Source organism: Phalangium opilio, unplaced genomic scaffold, assembly GCF_054372755.1.
Source record: "Phalangium opilio isolate 3A_F unplaced genomic scaffold, DU_Popi_V2 ptg000011l_1, whole genome shotgun sequence".
Taxonomy (NCBI): Eukaryota; Metazoa; Arthropoda; class Arachnida; order Opiliones; family Phalangiidae; genus Phalangium; species Phalangium opilio.
The window spans coordinates 8,582,251-8,602,518 of NW_028324147.1; positions in this window are offsets into that span (position 1 = coordinate 8,582,251).

Sequence of the window (20,268 nt, forward strand, 5' to 3'; positions counted from 1 at the left end):
GCAGAGCCCAGCGGTCCTATAATTCCTATAACATCGTATATTTTTGAAGCTCTCCTATGTTATCCTATAGTTTCACGAAAAGTCCAATAAAATCCTATATTTTTGTCTTAAGTCAAAGTTTTCGTATATTTTAGAATCAAATTTATCAAAATTTTGCTCTTTTATCGAGAACACATTGAACTAGACACCAAAATTGTGTAGTTCGCTCAGCATTTTTTATATTATATTTTAATTAAGTTCCTCTTTTTCAAAGTAAAATCCAATTTGTTACTTTTTTCTTTTTTTTGAAATTGTTCTACATAGTTTAAGCCAAAATAGTATTATTTCAGGGATAGATTTAATTTGAGAAGTAGGAATGGAGAACAGAGTAATCTGGGAGCGCGTCAAAGTCCCGGATCCCCTTCCCCGGGACGGAGGGGTATGAAAGATGAGACGGGTCATAGCGACAGATGTAAAAAGGAATTACGTATTTTTCGCCGTCCCTGTCTGCAACGTCATCAAAACGTACTTTAAGTGAGCCAATAAGATAATTTAAACTTTTCGTCACGTGTTGGAGGGAGGGGCTTTATACTGGGCTAAGAGTCGGACTGAAGGAAATACTAAACGTTCTCCATTCCTACTTCTAAAATTAAATCTACCCCTAATTATATATAAACATTTTAGTCCTATATTTTCCTATAAAAACTATTTTTTTCTCCTATAAAATCCTATAATTCCAGAAAAAATCCCATTTTTCCTATAGGGAATTTGAAATTTTGGCTGGGCTTCCTGAAACTTCAAACCGAGTATTTGCTGCAGAATGTACAATATTTTTGAGTGACATGTTACCTTTAAGTAAGGCGTTCTTGACTACGTTCTGGTGCTGATGCTAAAAGAGTCTCTTTAGTCTAAAAACGCTTAAAGAGTCAAAAGAGAGCGGTGCTCGCTCGGGGTCGGTAAAATCGAGTACAGACCGTTCCAGTAAATACTTGCGGAGAAACCAACACACAGGGGTAGGGCCGCCATTAGAGCTTATTTACCTAATGCGAAGAGGCAACACCAGACGGAGCCCGGGTTCACTATACGTGGAAGACAAGTCTCTTGCGGTGTTTCTTGGGAATATCCTCTGATGGCGGCCGCGCCCCTGTGGTGTTTTCTTCTCCTATGACATTAACGGAATGGTCTACAGCTCCAAATTTGAACTTTGAAATCTTGAGTGCCATTACAATTCTATAACATCCTGAACTATAATATTCATGTTGAAAAATGAAAAAATAAGCAGAAAAGACGAAGTAATCTTTGCGAAATTACTTTGTCGCAGATTACCTACAAGAACCAGGCTACAAGCAAAGAGGGTATAAAGAAGTGTAGTTGAAGCTACGTGTAAGACGGAGAGTCAAAGAGGGGAGGTAAATATAAAGGCACAGCCGAGGATGCCCATTTCCGCACAATTTTCGAGAAACATAGCCCAATTCCGCACCCATTGCAGTTTTTACATCGAAATTTTAGTTCACCATTTTTTACCATGTAACCCATTTCCACATAGTTTGGAAATAGAACATCTTTATTTTCTTGTTGATTAGGTTCGGTTCGGTTAGGGTTGGTTCAGTTTAGGTTAGGTTTTGTTCGGTTCGGTTAGGGTTAGGTTAGGTTTTGTTCGGTTCGGTTAGGGTTAGGTTAGGTTTTGTTCGGTTCGATTAGGCTTAGGTTATGGTACAATAGAGGCATGCCAGACGTTACGTGATTGATTAAGAATCCTGGCCGTACGCAAACTTCACCGATTTTTCCCCTCTCTGATGCGCCGTTTGAGCATGTGCGGAGCCCTGATATCGAGCTACAGCTAATTAATATCATTATATTTAATTATTTAAGAAAAACCTCTTAATTTCATCTCGAATCGGAGAGGTTTATTTTGGTTTCCCAACTTGTTAGTGTTATAATCCTATCAATAAGATAAATTTAATTAATATAAATGAAAAAATAAGAAAATTGTAAAGAACTTAAGACCGCTATAGATCATGCTCTTATTAATAATAATATTAAAAAGGTTAGCCAAACATTGATCCCTTCGTCTTAGCATTTAAATACTTTTAAAGAGATTGAATAACTGCAAACAAGCGTAAAATTCTGATTACGTAATATTGATATCTACGTGTGTTTTAGCAAGGAACAATTTGCTTCGTAATATTAAACCTTATAGAGAGTTTGATGAAATTTCGGATTGAATATAAAAAGAAATGCGTTACCACGTCGAAACTAATGTTTAATTCTCAGAGCATTAAAATACGTCACGGGCTTAGTCTGGACATCCTATCATAGACAAAGAAAAAGATTACATGGTGAAAATAATACCAATAGAAATACACCCGAGTTACGACTGGCTCACAGAACAACACTTTTCTTTTCTTATGAGGATACAGAGTGACAGACCGGACACATTTGTGTAATTACACGTACAAATGTAGATAAAAATGCAGCTCCTAGCATGAACGTCCAACCATTTTGTCTATGAAAAATGATAGATTCAATCATTCAACGTTAACCTAGATTAAGGTTAATTTTTTTTTTGACCCGAGTGAAATTATCCAAATTTTTACCTCTCCGAGTGACGATGACGTCATGGAGAGGTATTACACTCGACATGTCTGTGTGTGTGCGGGTTTTCTTATCATTTACTGTGAATCAATCGCCTTATAATACCCTAAATTTACAATAATTGTAAGAGAGGCATACGCTTGAATTCAAACGTCAACAATAGCTACGTTTAAAATGATTTTAGGAATAAAGTTTCTTAAAACGATTTAGAAAAATAATATCAGTTACATTTATTTAATTATTTACGAAAAACCTCTTAATTGCGTGTCGACTCGGAGATGTTTATTTTGATTTCCCAACTTGTGTACTCGTGCAATTGATCAACACCACTGTGTTTCTAATGTAATTAAAGTTTCGAAGACCTGCCTAAACTTCATCAGGAGTTTATAATATGGGAGTTACTATTACTGTGATCGGCGTTGGCCATGGAAATTTTCCATGAGCTCCCTTTTTTTATAACAAACGGGGTTTTAATTTATTTCCCCTTCTAAAGTCTAGAGGTTATAAGGTTAGAGAGGGAAATATTACTTTTAAAGAGTATTGACGTCACCACAACTATATTCCATCAAAATTCTAATTTAGAAAACATTCAATAACCTCTTTCTATCTCTATTTTGTACCAGAAAGATGTTTCCCACTTTTCCCCTTGATCTGACAAAAATGACGATGCCCCTTTAAGCTAGTGGAACATTTTTTCTTTCGGCAGACAAGAATCGAAAATTCCACATAAGCGCGCTGCGGTCGCAGCGATAGCAAAATTCATCCACAACGCCGAGTTGGGAGAGGCTTCTGATGTGAACTTCAGTGGTAGTTATAAGCTTCTGATTTAAACTAATAGACTGAACTGATTTTTAATGGCGTCGCATTATTTTTCCGTTTCAATGCACTGTTAAAGTTAAACAACCTAAAAACAACAAACGTGACGCCACTAAATTGCTGTAAGCAAGCTCGTTACATGAATCTTTGCATTTATGCATATTTTAACCCCACCTTCCAGAGAAGACTAGTTCCCACAATAATCTTAATTATTCCTTGCATTTCAATATTATGACGCTTAGTAATTTTGATTTTATGCACTATGGCACTATGACATCCATATAATATTTAAAGCATAGCTGGTTCGCTAGTTGCTGGGGAACTTCTAATATTGATAAACATTCCATTGCCATGACACGGAGTTGAACCCTGCAATTGCCTTTCAGTATAGAAACACTCGCTCTCTGCGTTACAGCACTACTAGTTTGGAGACAAAAAAATTGAGACTTATAACGATAACTTTATTTATGCTCTGACCATAAGTTTATAAGACATGTTCCATAAGTATGACGCTTTCTATACTTCGTAATTCTAGAGACTTACAGCTCGTGCTAGTTCCAGAACGACGGAAGCGAGAATTGATGGCTACACTCGGTTAATTTTGCAGGACTTCCATCTTCATATTTCGTCTGTACTAAGCCTTTGACAGCACCTCACCAGGCGTCGCTTTACGAAGGTGAATCTATGACGTTTCACCTATTTTAATCAAATCATGACAAGCTCAAAGTAATCAGTGACAAACTTATGAAACATGTCTTATGAACTTATGCTCTGACGTATATCGTAGCTCCGTACACGATGCAAACTGAGCTTGCAATAATTCAAAGAGGAGGGGAGGGGAGTGAAGGTACTCCTTGTCAAGGAGGGGGGGAAAGGGGATAAGCTGCCGATATTAAAAAAGCGACGACGGGCAAAGAAAAGTGTATTTGCGCTTGTCTTAATTAACATTTGCGGAGCAGCTGCGCTTGTTTTTAATGGGGGGCTATACCCCCACTCCCTAAGAGAGAGAGACTTTTTTCATCCATAGTACGCTTATCCAAACCCCTTTCACTTTCTTTCTCCCGCCCCCCTTCAATCCCCTTCTTAATAAAAATTGTTTTTCTTATAGGGCGCCCAGAACTAGGCCTTCCCTGTCCCCCAAACGGAGAGGGGGGCACTCCCCCTCCTCCTAGAATGAAAACAACGTCACTTTAATTAGCTTCTTTCACTCACTATGTCCCCCTTACTTTACCCCCTCTCCACACCACCCCCCTTGCACTCCAATATGCACATGAGGGAAAAAAATAAAGGTTATCCCCCCTAGCCTGATTATTCAACGTTCAGAAAAAAAATTTGTAATAACCCTTACTTCAAGATGATTCCATGAGAAAAAAACTGGTCGATCGTGAAAATATGTATTTGAGAATAATTTTCATACGTAATTAAATCCCTAAATCGCCTAATTGTTTTTCATAATTGGAATAAAAAACATGGAAGCCTATTTTCAATTTCATAGTTTTGGTGATATGGCTACATTTGTATCAACGTCGATGTGAAGAAGCTTTGCAATTTACAAAAGTTGCGATTTAAATTTTTATTTTTATTTTTATTTCTAGGCATTTAAACTATAGTGGGCGCTTTAGCAGATTTCAGGACAGGCGTTTTGTAAGACAGACAGACCTTGGAGTGGTATAGTTGGTACCTTTTTGTGGCTGTTAAAAAATACCAGGAAGCTTTTCCTTGAATGCAGCCAAGAACAGATATACCTATAAGAAGGCATAAAATCGACAGATTTCAGGCTTCTACTCTTACGCCGGTGTCAGTGGACAAATAAGCCCCACCCCTTTCATGTCCATCATTGCTCTGCGCTTTCCCATTGGATCCCATGGGGATAAGTCATACAGACGCGAATGACGTATTCCGACTAGAGAAAAACCTCGAGCAAAGTAAACAGAAAATAAAGGCTGCTTGCAGTGCTGAAACGGTAAGATGGCTGCTTTTAATTGCCATTAAGAAGTTAGTTAAAGGTTTTGAACCCAACTTGCTGGATTTGGAATATGTATCCGTACGTGAAAACCGTTCTATAATTACTTCTAAATCGAATCAAGTGCACTATACTTATGATTTCGCGAGTTCCAAAAACCAAACCAAGGCTTAACGAAAGGTAAAAGAGATAGATGATGGAAAACATAGAATAAGATAAAATATTAAGTCCCGCCTCCGTTTCCACCCTCCTCCACCCATAAGGTGGAATTTGTCGAATATCGCGCGAGCACCGGAGCCGAATTTAAAGCTTCTTATAGGTATATCTCTTCTTGGTGCAGCCACCTCTCAGTGGAAATAATTTACTACCTTAGTCAAGTGTAAATATTTGTTGTTGTTGTTATAACCAGGTGGCACTCAAAGGCTATTCCGAAACAAAAACCTGGGTACTATGGGTAAATTTTAGTATTTACGTCCATGCCTGTTTAGAGGCCACTGTATGTGTAGACGTTTTATCGATTCATTAAACTAAGTATAGGATAAACTTATCAAACAAGTGTTATAATCATGTTACCACATTGAAAAACACTCGTGGAACGAGCCGTGTTTTTATAACTAAGAAAAATTTTGGGTACCTAGTACCTATAAAAAATCTTAATGAAATCATAATTTTTTTTAAACAATTTTTTAACCATCATCTTTTAAATTGATTAAAGAAAGTATTTTTCAAATCGTAAATCAAATAAGAACCCGTCAATAGAAATTTGTTGGACTATACAATCATTAAGCGCTTTTTTGTTGAACGAAAAAAATATTGATGGTAAAATTAGATTGCTCCGAATGGCTTCTCTCTCCCGCCAAATGTAAATGAAAAACAGTTTTTTTTTTCATATCATAGCGGTTAGATACGATTTCCATAAAAGTGAAGACGTTAAAAAACCGTCTTTTTTGATTGGCTTCTTTAAACCAGGAATAATATTTGGCGTTTCAACGATTGTTATTCATCTAGAGTAAATCAAGTCTGAACATAATATTCAGCTATAATCTCCTACAAAAAATGTGGAGAGCCTGAATGGAAGGAAATCAGCTGAAACTTCCCAAAAAGTTACACAGCGACTATAGATCCTATTGTAAAGTCGGGTTTAAACTATGGCGAATTCCAATGGACTGCTCAGAGATCGCTCGCGGTTTGCTCTATTTCATCATCAAATCGGATCAAAAAGCAATAAGATCGTTATCAGTTAGACCAAAAGTGTATAGAAGTCGTCGAATTACCTTTAACCAGTTTCGCCGCGTTTTACTAAGTAATCACTTCTGGTAAATTTTTAAACTATATTCTCATAAACGGTTGTGAAGCGATTGACCATGTTAGTTTCGAAACAGTCTTCCTCACTTGTTGTTAAGCGTTTCCAGAAGCTTCAGCCCACATATAATGGTTGTGTAGTTTGCCTTACAATTAACAATTAAGTAAATCCTATCCATTTAATAGGTACTGCTTTGGATAGAAAATTACTTTATAAAACTTGAAAAGTTTCACTAAATTCACTTCTGGCATTTATAAGTTAATTTCATGAATAAGATGGCGAAATTGCAACGGCGTCATATCTCCAAGGATTTCATAAGATATGTAAAATCAGAAACATCATCTTAGTTAAAACCTAATCACGTTAAAAGGTTCTATGAGAAACGAATGCCTTGTAAGATTGCGATGTTACTACATAGAGGGTGTTTATGATAAGTCTGCCATAAATTAAAAAGTGTGTTTTTTGGGTCAACCTGAGTGGAAAGGGTCATAGAAATTGGGGTCTGCAACATTTAGTTGAGGAGAAATGTGCTCCCAAACATTGATTGGCCCCTAAAACAAGGAATTAGTAATATCACATGTGAAGTAATTGGCTTTACTTTACCAGCGTACGAACACTTCTACCAAAACGGATTAATGTAACAAGAACATTGGATCATAGCTTTAGCCCCTGGTACCATCCTAGATAAATATTCAATAGAGTTCTTCAGATTGTAGGCTGAGCTATCTTACTCCACATGTGTTGAATATTTTCTTGTTTTATTGGCCAATGTTTGGGAGCTCATATCTCCGTAACAAAATGAGATCACATGTTCTTTGATACACTTACCACTCAGTTTGACCCACAGATCACACACCTGTTCATTTATGGCAGACTTACCAGAAACACGTTGTATGATAAGGGTGGTGTACCCCCACCACAGCTTCGTTTCCTAAAGACGATGCTAAAGATGTTTGAGTAAAAATGGTCTGATTACCTCACGTAGTTTTAAACCCAAGGTTTTACTTTACTCCCAAACCGAGGAATGATAAAAGTTCTAGTCTTGGGGGTTTCCTTACTTAAGGAAGTCCCACGTGACCCCTACTCCCTCTCTTACCAGGAGAGAGAAGAAAAAATGCAGAATACATTAGCCAGTTAATGGCAACCTTAAAATGAACAATTTCTCATATACTGAATCCTTCTTCCAAGCAGCAAATTTTAATCCCTTTCTAGACTGAAGGTGGACATGGGTCTAAATTTGGATACTTTTTTCAATTAGGGCGAATCCCTAGCAAAACCTTTCCGAGAAAAGTTTCGCTAAGAGAAGGGGGAAGGATAGATAATGAGGCGAGGTTTGTATATTATACGTTTCAATCAGAGTTTACTATGAAATTAAAGCTATTCTCCCTAGGTGAATATTGATGGAGGTACCCTTGATTCTATTGAATACTCATGCTGATATTAAGTATGAAAAAATGGTGGTCCCGACGGATTTTTCTGCCCCGTTCCCGTAATATTATTTCTTATCAACGATTGCAGGTTGTTAATCGTGACGTCACGGGGTCGCCTCTCCAATCGCGAGAGAGCAATTAGGTGCGGTGCAATGATGCTACCGGAACCAACTCATTTTCCAAAAGTTTCTGAAAATATATTTTTTTTTTCTTTCAACTAACTTAATTCTTCGCTAGCACACCTTTCAAGGGGATTTTCATTTCGGCTAAAGTTTATGAGTTTAGCTTCAACAAATTTTACCCTCCTAGTTTTACACGTATTACTTACTCCCTCGTGGGGATTGGGCAAGAAATTTGCCTTTAATAAATAGGATAAAAGTTTAATCCGAGACGTAACGCGAAAGAAAGTTCTGAAGTAATTCACGTTTTCTCGGTTCGTTCTTAATTGTTCTTACAATTTTCATCTTTCTTCACAATTTGTAATATTAGATTCTGATTTCTCGAATTAAATTTTGGTCAATTGTTACGTGCAATTTAAAGATAATTAAGGATATTCTATTCACTACGAACTGATCTATTCAACAGTTTAAAATTGATAACGGTATCGATGAGTATTATCGATTTTAAAATCGATATTCGAATTCAGTCCAATAATAGATCGAATTGCCAATAGACAAACACATCGCGATTTTCAAACGATATTCTATTCAATGCGAACTGATCAACTAAACAGCTTAAAATTGAAGTGTTATCGATTACAAAACCGATATTGGGAATCAGTCCTATAATAGACCGAATTGCCAATAGACAAACACATCGCTATTTTCAAACGATATTCTATTCAATGCGAACTGGTCAACTAAACAGTTTAGAGTTGATAACGGTATCAATGAAGTGTTATCGATGCTAAATCCGATATTGGAATTCAGTCCAATAATAGACCGATGTGCCAATAGACAAACACAATTTTGAGATTTTCCAACGATAATCCCAATCGCACGACACAAGATCGGGTCTAATAAGTTGAAGTTCTAAGTTTTAAAATTGATAACAACTAGAAAATGTATACTAAAATACTCTCACAGCTCGACGTTATAACTGTGCAGGCTGTGAAATAAGGATTTGTTTTAAACTGGACATGTGGCCAGTAGAGCCTAAGCCAAGAAGTGCTATCTAATTTACTAGGGAGAAGATATAAGATGCCTAAGTATTCGCGCGCCATAGTCCCAGTCCCCCTTTCAAAATACAAGGGGGGACGTAAAAGGAGGCCGGGCTATTTCGCCTCTCCTCAGTCGGAAAATACGTAATTTTCTTCATTCGCGTCGTGCTGACGTGAGTTTTCAAGAACCAATGAGATGCTGGTTGTAATTTAGAGGCGGGGGTTAACTCCGGACTTACGTTTGGACTGGAGATAAAGCTGGAAATGTGGCGAATTTATACCTTTTCTCTAGTAAACTAGATATCACTTCTTGCCTAAGCATTTTAATTATAAAACTGGACCGAGCTGGGACAGGCTTCTGTCCTAAACTTAGGTGGAGGTTATAAGCTTCTTAAATAGCCTCATGGTTTCGTTTAGAAAATCAGATAACTGATTTTAGAGAAACTCACTGCTACCGTCACTTCATGACTCGTACAAATCAACAGTGAAAGTTGGAATTAAGAAATGAAGTCGTAGGATGAAAAAACTAAAAGTAAATAGCGAAAAACTTAATATTTTTTGCACAACAACCCATTTAAATCACGACATTCAATCTCTTTCGAATGGCGATTTATTTCAATGAAAACAAAAAATGTGTATCCCATTACTAAAAGATATTTAAATTGCGTAAAAAACCCTGCCGATTTGTTTTTATAATTAATAATGAAAAATAAGATTAAGTAGGAACAAAGTTTTTTCATATTCGTATTTATAAAAATATTCATAAAAACCCTGGAAGTCAGTCTTCAATATAGTGTTTTGAATATAAAAAAGGTACTTGTAAGATTTACGAGCTAGCAAAAATCTCTAACTAATCCTAAGGTCATCGAAGTTACAAGTACACTAACTAACTGATTGAATAACTATTGAAAAGTTGTTTCTTTAAAAATCGCAAAGTGAATGTTTTTAAGTTATACAAATTGGCAACAAGGTTTCGCTCTTCTCAATAAATAATGTGAATAGAGAAGTTAAGAAATTTAACGAAAATTCGTACGAAAACGTTTAGCGTTCTATACCAATGAGCATGTATAACAAGGAGAGTCAAAGAGGCAAGAGGGAAGGTAACTATAACGGCACAGCCCGATATCTCTCTCACGCGCACCTACCTCGGCGCAGAGCCGAGGAGCCAGACGTCACGTGATCCGTTAAGAAGACTGGCCCTAAACAAATTTTTTCCTCTCTGTTGCGCCGATTGCGCCTCTGCGGAAATTGAATACAGAGCCACAGCCCGGTACCGGTATTTAAGGGGGGGGGGGTTAGGGGAATTCGGTCTCTCTTGTCCTCCTTCACATACGTGCTCACTGTCTAAACGTAAGATCCTTCCAGTTTTACGCGTGCTTTTTTACGCAGAATCACCGCCAGGTTTCTCAAGAGCCGCGCCATCTGACAGTGATTCTGCCAACCTTCATAAATTACCCAGTCTCTATGGAAATAGTTTCCAAACCCTCCGCTAGTGACGCTGAATAAGAATAAGGCCAATTTCAAATTAGGATGAACACTCGTACGATCTTGCTAAATTTTAACCAAATGAAATTAATATTCAGAACGGTGCTATCATTATCTTACACGTTTTCTTAAACTCTGAAATAAAAAATTTTAAATTTAAAAACTAAATTCTTATTTGAAATGTAAGCGACCTTCGGCAAAACTGATCACGAGTCAAATGAACGCGATGAGAGAGATAAATGGCTTTCGGGTTGTTTTGTATCGGTTGCTCGTTCAACGTGTTTATTAATCCTAAGCCCCCCCCCCATCCTTCATTTTAATGGTTCTCCGATTTTCGAAGCATATTTAAACTAGGCCAAGAAGCGAGATAATCCTTCTATACTAAATGAGATATTCACGATTTTGGTATTGAGCTGAATAAGGACTTGGCAGCACTACGTCACGCAACTTTAGCTAAAAAAGGTACCAAGAAGAGGGGGGGGGTGAAAGAGGGGCTCGAATTGTCAAGTTCATATTAATCACTGTTTGCCTGATGGAAAAACTAGGATAAACTTTAGTGAGGATATTTAAACGAGAAATAATTTCGCTGATATTTTCAGATTTAAATTATGAGAGCACTTTTCATAAATTTACATTGAATAAGTGTTTGTTATCTAAAATAGCAGAACTTTCAACCGAATTCATGCACAGGCGAAGGAAAGTTATAAATTCATTCGAACTACTAGAAGTATATAAGAAATATTCCTTAAGTTTATCACTGGTTACTGAGAGCTTGCCATGAAGTGATGTAGGTCATAGACTCCTATAGGGGTGCTGAGATTATATGTGTTCCAATAATGACATAAAAGTACTGCTACTATTATTAAATTCGTAAACAAAGTTACTGACAACCACGAGGCATAAGAGCCTATAAAAGGTACAAAACAAATATAATAAAACAATAAATATTACATATCCAAAATAAGAAGAAAAGTAAGTTAATATTACGAAACTTTGGAAATCCAATAAATACCACGTGACATACATGCCTTGTTTGAAAGCAGACGACGCGTTCGTTGCTCCAAGAAAATGATTTGCCCGCGAGGAAAGAAAGCTTTGCGCAGAAGCGAGGTACGTTAAAGGCGAGAGGGGGGAGTCTTGTTTCCACTCCATGTGATTTTTTTTGCTGTGAAATATTTTAGCAATGTAAACTTTTCTCATAAGTCACGTTATAAAATGAATTTACACCAATCTTGACTTCTCACGCTCTCGTTCATGTAAAATATTAATTACATCTAGTAATAGGCTTCAAAACTTTGATAGTTTTTGTACAAAGTTTGAGATAGTTTGGCATGATGGGGTGAAAAAAAAAACGCGTTGATTATATAGTTGCTAGAGGCCAAGGCCCTAAAAATTCAAGGGCCCCTATTTTTGCTCGATTAAAACTTATTTCGTTAAGAGGTACAACTCCTAACCTAAAATCCCCCGATACAAAAAAATGCAAAAGGGGTGAAAAGGGCTAAAGCAGATTTAATTGGGTTTTCCTTTCCAAAAAAGTCATTAAAAAGTGGCAAGCATTAATTTTTCAAAACTTTTTGGGAGAGAGAAAGCGTGATTCGGCACCGACCGGAGATTGAAGGGGTCAGACTAAAAGGGTCGGAGGCCCACACACTTTAACCGTTCCACAAAGTAATAATATTTCTCCAAGGGAATATCTCCTTTTCACTCTAGTTCTGAAGGTTGTGTTGTAGAGCTTGCCTATATCCCCAAAGAGGGGAGCGCGACAACTGGATGAAAGACATATGGGTGACTACGACTGGGTGTCCTGTCCGACAATTTGGAGAATGAAAAAATGGGTGAGCGACAATTTGGTGGCAATGAAACCGACAGAGCGTGAATTGGGTCAATAAAATTTTATTTTGTAAAAATATCTGGACGGTTAGTGAGGTCAGGTTGGGTTCGGCTCATTTAGCTTTGGTTCTGTTGGGTCAGTGAGGTCAGGTTGGGTTGGGTTCGGCTCGGCTCATTTAGCTTTGGTTCTGTTTGGTCAGTGAGGTCAGGTTGGGTTCGGCTCGGCTGATTTAGCTTTCATGGTTCTGTTGGGTCAGTGAGGTCAGGTTGTGTTCGGCTCGGCTGATTTAGCTTTCATGGTTCTGTTGGGTCAGTGAGGTCAGGTTGTGTTCGGCTCGGCTGATTTAGCTTTGGTTCTGTTGGGTCAGGTTAGGTTCGGCTCATTTAGCTCTGGTTCTGCTGGGTCAGTGAGTTCAAGTTGGGTTCGGCTCATTTAGCTTAGGGTTCTGTTGGTGTCAGTGAGTTCAAGTTGGGTTCGGCTCATTTAGCTTAGGGTTCTGTTGGTGTCAGTGAGGTCAGGTTGCGTTCGGCTCATTTAGCTTTGGTTCTGTTGGGTCAGTAAGGTCAGGTTAGGTTCGGCTCATTTAGCTTTGGTTCTGCTGGGTCAGTGAGTTCAAGTTGGGTTCGGCTCATTTAGCTTTGGTTCTTTTGGGTCAGCGAGGTCAGGTTCGGCTCATTTAGCTTTGATTCTTTTGGGTCAGCGAGGTCAGGTTCGGCTCATTTAGCTGTGATTCTTTTGGGTCAGTGAGTTCAGGTTCGGCTCATTTAGCTGTGATTCTTTTGGGTCAGTGAGGTCAGGTTCGGTTCATTTAGTTTTGATTCTGTTGGGTCAGTGAGGTCGGGTTCGGTTCATTTAGTTTTGATTCTGTTGGGTCAGTGAGGTCAGGTTCGGTTCATTTAGTTTTGATTCTGTTGGGTCAGTGAGGTCAGGTTCGGTACATTTAGTTTTGATTCTGTTGGGTCAGTGAGGTCAGGTTCGGTTCATTTAGTTTTGATTCTGTTGGGTCAGTGAGGTCAGGTTCGGTTCATTTAGTTTTGATTCTGTTGGGTCAGTGAGGTCAGGTTCGGTTCATTTAGTTTTGATTCTGTTGGGTCAGTGAGGTCAGGTTCGGTTCATTTAGTTTTGATTCTGTTGGGTCAGTGAGGTCAGGTTCGGCTCATTTAGCTTTGATTCTTTTGGGTCAGCGAGGTCAGGTTCGGCTCATTTAGCTTTGATTCTTTTGGGTCAGTGAGGTCAGGTTCGGCTCATTTAGCTGTGATTCTTTTGGGTCAGTGAGTTCAGGTTCGGCTCATTTAGCTGTGATTCTTTTGGGTCAGTGAGGTCAGGTTCGGTTCATTTAGTTTTGATTCTGTTGGGTCAGTGAGGTCAGGTTCGGTTCATTTAGTTTTGATTCTGTTGGGTCAGTGAGGTCAGGTTCGGTTCATTTAGTTTTGATTCTGTTGGGTCAGTGAGGTCAGGTTCGGTTCATTTAGTTTTGATTCTGTTGGGTCAGTGAGGTCAGGTTCGGTTCATTTAGTTTTGATTCTGTTGGGTCAGTGAGGTCAGGTTCGGTTCATTTAGTTTTGATTCTGTTGGGTCAGTGAGGTCAGGTTCGGTTCATTTAGTTTTGATTCTGTTGGGTCAGTGAGGTCAGGTTCGGTTCATTTAGTTTTGATTCTGTTGGGTCAGTGAGGTCAGGTTCGGTTCATTTAGTTTTGATTCTGTTGGGTCAGTGAGGTCAGGTTCGGTTCATTTAGTTTTGATTCTGTTGGGTCAGTGAGGTCAGGTTCGGTTCATTTAGTTTTGATTCTGTTGGGTCAGTGAGGTCAGGTTAGGTTTGGTTTTCACCGAACTTTCATGGTTTATCAACAAATTTGTACTTTGTCGTGCTCCCAATTGTCACACACTCAGTTGTCGTCACCCAAATTTCATTCACTCAATTGTCGTAGACCCCTCTCACACAATCCCATAGGAAACGTATGCACCCTTGAAGACAAATTATTAACTTGTGACCGTTCCAAAGGGAAGTTTTCAGCAAATCATCCAAAAACCCCTTGTTTTAATTTTTTTTTAAATACTAGTCCTCCAAAAAAAAGTTACTCTCGAAAAAGGGTGTAGGTCTTGGCCTGTACCGGAATTATTACATTTTCGTAGCCCTTTGCCCCGATTAAAGGAATCGTTAATAGCAATTTCCAAACGGGGTATCTCCCCCCTAAAACCCTTTCTTAATTTCCTCATTCGGTATTGATGTATGTACAAAGCCAAGTTTTAAAAAAATTCTTGATAGCCTTTTTTTTCATTTGGGTTAAAAAGATTCTTGGATGAAAGTTTTTAACTGCGGCATCAATTTGCCATTATGGGTGGGGGTTTGAGTGGGAAGCAAACCCCCAACGCTAAACACCTCAGACAGAGATGGATAGATAAAGTTTACACAAGCAAAACACCGAGAGAAAATTCATCAAAGATAGAGTTTCAATGAGCAAAGACTATCAGGTCTAGAGAACTAGCATTTAAATTACAACAAGAAAGATCCAGTTTGCTATTTATGTTTGTTAGTAGCGCTCTGATACCGTTTAGGTTGCAAAACATGACAACTAATTTTAGAATAAATCAATAAATTTTAGTAATTAAACAAATTTACTAGTGGTTGGAACCCGGGACTCACCGTGTTTACTGCATGGCTATCGTTCAAAAATTATGAATGGAAAGTGTAATTGGACCTTGGGGTCTACAACATTTAGTTACGGAGGAGATGTGGGCTCCCAAACATTGGCTTTTAAAGCAAGGAGTAATAGCAGCCTCAATCTACGAACGTTATTGAACCTTCATCTGGAAAATTGTGGAAAAACGCATGTTGACATAAGTTTATTAGATATATTCCGTAAGTATGACACTACCTATACTTCGTAACGCTAGAAACTTACCGATAGCTAGTTCGAGAACGACAAGCGAGAATTGACTACACTCGGTTAATTTTGCAGGACTTCCATCTTCCTATTTAGTCTGTACTAAGCCTTTGACAGCGCCTCACCAGGCGTCGCTTTACAAAGGTGAATCTATGACGTTTCACCTACTTCAACCACTTCATGACAAGCTCTCGGTAACCAGTGACAAACTTATGGAACATATCTCATGAACTTATGGTGTTGACTATTTCCTTGTTTTAAGGAGCAATGTTTGGGAGACCATATCTCCGTAACTAAATATTGTATACCCCTTGTTCTTTCAGACGTATGAGAACACCCTGTATGCAAGAACCATGTATATGACACGGATAGCCATTTCAGGTTCCCATGAACTGACATATTTTGCGGAGCCGTTATATTTTTGCCTAATTTGGATTAAAAACCCTCATATCTCAATCTTTGAAAATTTTCGTGTCTTACGTGGGTTCTGGTTTTTACGAAGAAGTTGGAAGAACTTATTAAACTGAAAGGGAAATTCAACACGGTTTCAAATCAAACAAAACTATCGTCTTTATAATGAAAAGAAATTCGAAACAAAAATAATTTTTTTAGAGTTTTGTGGATTTGCGTATTAGTATTTTAAATAAGTCGTTTCAAATTAGAATGGTAACAAGTGGGGAAACTAAAATATTACCTCTTCGAGTCGAGTGGAGTATACTACCTACAAACATATTTACCTAGATATGTAATTACTGCTCTTTATTGATAACCAACTGCAGAGTCACTTCATCTCATCTCGTGCCGAAAATTGAGAAATGCATGTATTAACTTTCTCCAACAGTGTATAATAAAATATTAAAATAAACATAATCGCGACTCTGATTGTTTCTCGAACTATCACAGAAATGAAATCCGAACGCAACTTGCGCAATCTATATCTATATAAATCAAAGTCCTGACTGACTGACAGAATGACTGATAATAAACGCCCAGCCCAAACCGCTTGCCCTAGTAGTAGCCGCGTACTAAGAAAGATTTTTCCAATCCGCCGTCATCTTAAAAAATGGCGCCCAGAAATGTAAAAAAATCTTCTCTATGCAACAAAGTTCGCGCGTTTCAACAGACTTCACAAATATTTAGTACACTGGTTTCCTTTAACCTATAGACGGGCTGAATGCTCTTTTGAGTTCGATTTGTTGCCATCTTTTTAAATGGCGGCCAAAAACTTAAAAACCCTTCTTTATGGAATAATGTCCGCGTTAAAAGTAATAAAAATTGTCCCGACGGGCTGATGGGCAACGCCGAGTGCCATCGCTCCTAGGGTGCTACAAAAATATTAGTCATCAGTAAAATCTACCCATTCTTTATATCATTTTGATGGAAGTTCTCATTACACGCGAGCGACGCCGCGGGTAACAGCTAGTATAACATAACTACTCTACCCAGGTCATATTCTAGATGCATAACATGATTTTAAACATTGTGACGTTTGAAGAATACGAACAATTATCACTTCAAGTTCATACCTTAAATTTTTGTACTAACACGCAATAATTAACAGATATCTTCAATTACGTTTAAAACGAATCGAGAATATTACGCATCTATAAAACAAGACGTCAGTTTCATCTAGAAGTCTCATTTTTCCCCAAAAAAGCAAATTTTCATCAAATCTTTAGGCCCCACCCTAAAAAAAGTTTTTTTCTCCAAAAGCATACAATAATGAGAATAAATCCCGCTCAATCTTTGTCTCTCTTGATAGAGAAAGTCTCCCATTAAACATCACCCCACTCTCCCAATTTAGCCCCCCTCCCCTCAAAAGATGGGTGCAATATTTAAAAGTGAAAATAACCCCTCACTTTCTCCATCCAGGGTTTTTTCCCCATAAAGGGTGAAAAATAGGGACCAAAGGCGGCGGACGGGTACAATATCCCACCCCCTCTCGAGGCGCTCTAGTTTGGAGATTCAAGGGCCTTAAAGGCCGACTTCCAGCGAAAAAAGGGTTCTAGCGAACTAAAAACCGAGCATAGAGACTAACAATGTACATAGCGACCGTGCCGATTTTCGAATCCCCGCTGGGACAAAATTTGGAAGGGTTCTAGCTAACTAAAAGCCGTGCAATGTGGTTCTAGCAAACTGAAGATGAACAACAGAAATCCTTTTTAAATTTTATCCTCCAGAATTTTTCCTTTCCTCTGAAGGAAATTCTCTGTTGTGTATCTTCAGTTCGCTAGAACCACATTGCACGGCTTTTAGTTAGCTAGAACCACATTGCACGGCTTTTAGTTAGCTAGAACCACATTGCACGGCTTTTAGTTAGCTAGAACCACATTGCAAGGCTTTTAGTTAGCTAGAACCACATTGCACGGCTTTTAGTTAGCTAGAACCACATTGCACGGCTTTTAGTTAGCTAGAACCACATTGCACGGCTTTTAGTTAGCTAGAACCCTTCCAACTTTTGCCCCAGCGGGGATTCGAAAATCCGCACGGTCGCTCCATTGTTAGTCTCGATGTTCGGTTTTCAGTTCTCTAGAATCCATTTCGTTCGAAGTCGGCCTTTAAGCCTTAGGGGGTTTCGCAAGACTTTAAAACAATGGTTTAGAGGAAAAAGAATTTGGGGGTGTGGAGTCTTCACACTCTTAGCGTGTCATCCATCCATTAAGTTGGTGTAGTAATGACAAAAACATAGTTGTTTCCCCCCCCCTATACTTTCCGAGGACTTTTTGGGACCTTACTCCTTCACCTATAACAAAATGAAACCAAGTTTCGCGAAGCTTTAAAAGTTTATGCTGAACAGTAACCTTCCTTTGATCTATTAATTCAAACAGTGCGTGGTGAAACGTTTCCAGAGATATTCTTTGTTGAAATTAAATTCTAAAAATATAGGACTAAATTGCTTGTACTAGATTCAACAGAATTATTTGTTGGACTTTGCGAATAGTGACTTTTCAAAGCTACGCGAATACGAATCAAATAGTAAATATCCAATTCGAAACCGAATCTAGTACTCGTTCAAACAAAATCGCTCTTTTCGCAAAAAATCGAATTCGAGGACTCGTTTTTTCTAAAGGAAATCTCAAATGTTCGATTACTCAGTTTAAAAACGATTAATCATTTTCTAAATACACAAACACTGCAAACTGCTCAATTGCGTTGAAATTCAAATAAAAAAAATTAAAATAGAATTGGTAGGATTGCACTATATCTATTTACATAAAATAACAGTCTTACCTGACTAATTAGACCATGGTGAGTTCAAATACAATAGTTAAAAATATATTGGCCCGCCGCAAGTATTTCTAATTTTTTTTTTCGAAAATTTCAAAATTGCATGTTTTTACCGTAACTGCTGTATACCGTATTCCGCAATCAGTCTTGGAAAAAACGTAGGGGTGGAGACTGCATCTTCTTAATTAATAGCCGATAATTTGGAAAAGGCGCATTACTTTGGCTGAAGGAACTAGATTTTAAAACCTATATTTAGGAAAAGGGGCATAATTTTTGGTGAAGGCACTAAATTCAAAAACCGATATCTTGGAAAAGGTGGCAACTAGTTGGATCTAACCGCAGCTAGAGCTATAGGGATTCGAATTTTTGGTGATTTCAAATTTTCAAACGAAGTTTTGGCCCAGATCCGGCAGACGAATATTTTTTTAACTATTTTATTTGAACTCCCCATGGTCTAATTAGTCAGGTAAGACCGTTATTTTATGTAAATAGATATAATGCAATTGTACCTCGGCTTTATTTGCCCTTGATAAAAATGTGCTGGTAAAAATGTTGAGGCATTCCATTCGAATATTCATGTACGATATAAATGTATGGTCGTTCGAATTTCAAGGCCTCTTCATTCCATAACTACACTCACGCTATAGAGGCTTATTTTTCCTCTCAACTGACGTTAAAGGTGCGTTTTCAAAGGCGCGTGTTGAGGGTAAAAATCGAGCGGGTGCGAGAAAAAATTAAAAATTCTCGAACCCGCTCCACGAGCAACCGTTTTCATTAAAGCGATATTTTTTGCGGGTGCGAGTAAAAGCCGCGAGCGGGTAAAAAAATCGCTACCCGCTCCGATCAGATTCAATTAGATATTCTCGCTAAGCGTTTTTCTTTCTCGCTTAATGTTTGTTATGTCATATTTTTCGTATAGCCAATAGGAACGTCGAAAACTTTGGCGCGTGTTTCAAGTGCAGCGCGAGACTTAAAAGTCTACGTTTTAAGCCTAATTATTCCGAGTTTTAAAAGTGAATATAAAAATGGGTAAAAAAAATTCTTAATAAACGAAAATATATATAAAAATGGGTAAAAAAAATTCTTAATAAACGAAAATATATATAAAAATGGGTAAAAAAAATTCTTAATAAACGAAAATATATAACTAGGCCTAATTCGAGCTGAAAATAAAAGAGTTTTAGATGAAAATAAAGAAAAATTTATAGATTTAGTTAGAAAAAGAGACATTATATGGAGCTTATCGCCAAACAGATTTAGAGAGAATAAATGGATGCAAGTAGTGACGAAAATGGAGATGAATAGTACGTTTTTTTGTTGTGTTTTTCTTCGGCTAAAATGTTTATTATTTAGAAAACTAATGCAAAACATTTACTGAAAAATTAGGCTTAACGCTCTCTCTATGCACGTTTATCGCGCACATGAAAACGGTTGACAAAAAAAGTATCGCTAACGCAAGCGATAGCGAGAAAAAGAAAATTTCTTGGCGAGAAAAAAAAATCGCTCGGTCCGCTTCTCGCTAAAAAATACCCTCAACACGCGCCTTTGAAAACGCACCTTAACTCCTATTTGGGAAGCGACTCCCGAGTGGCGA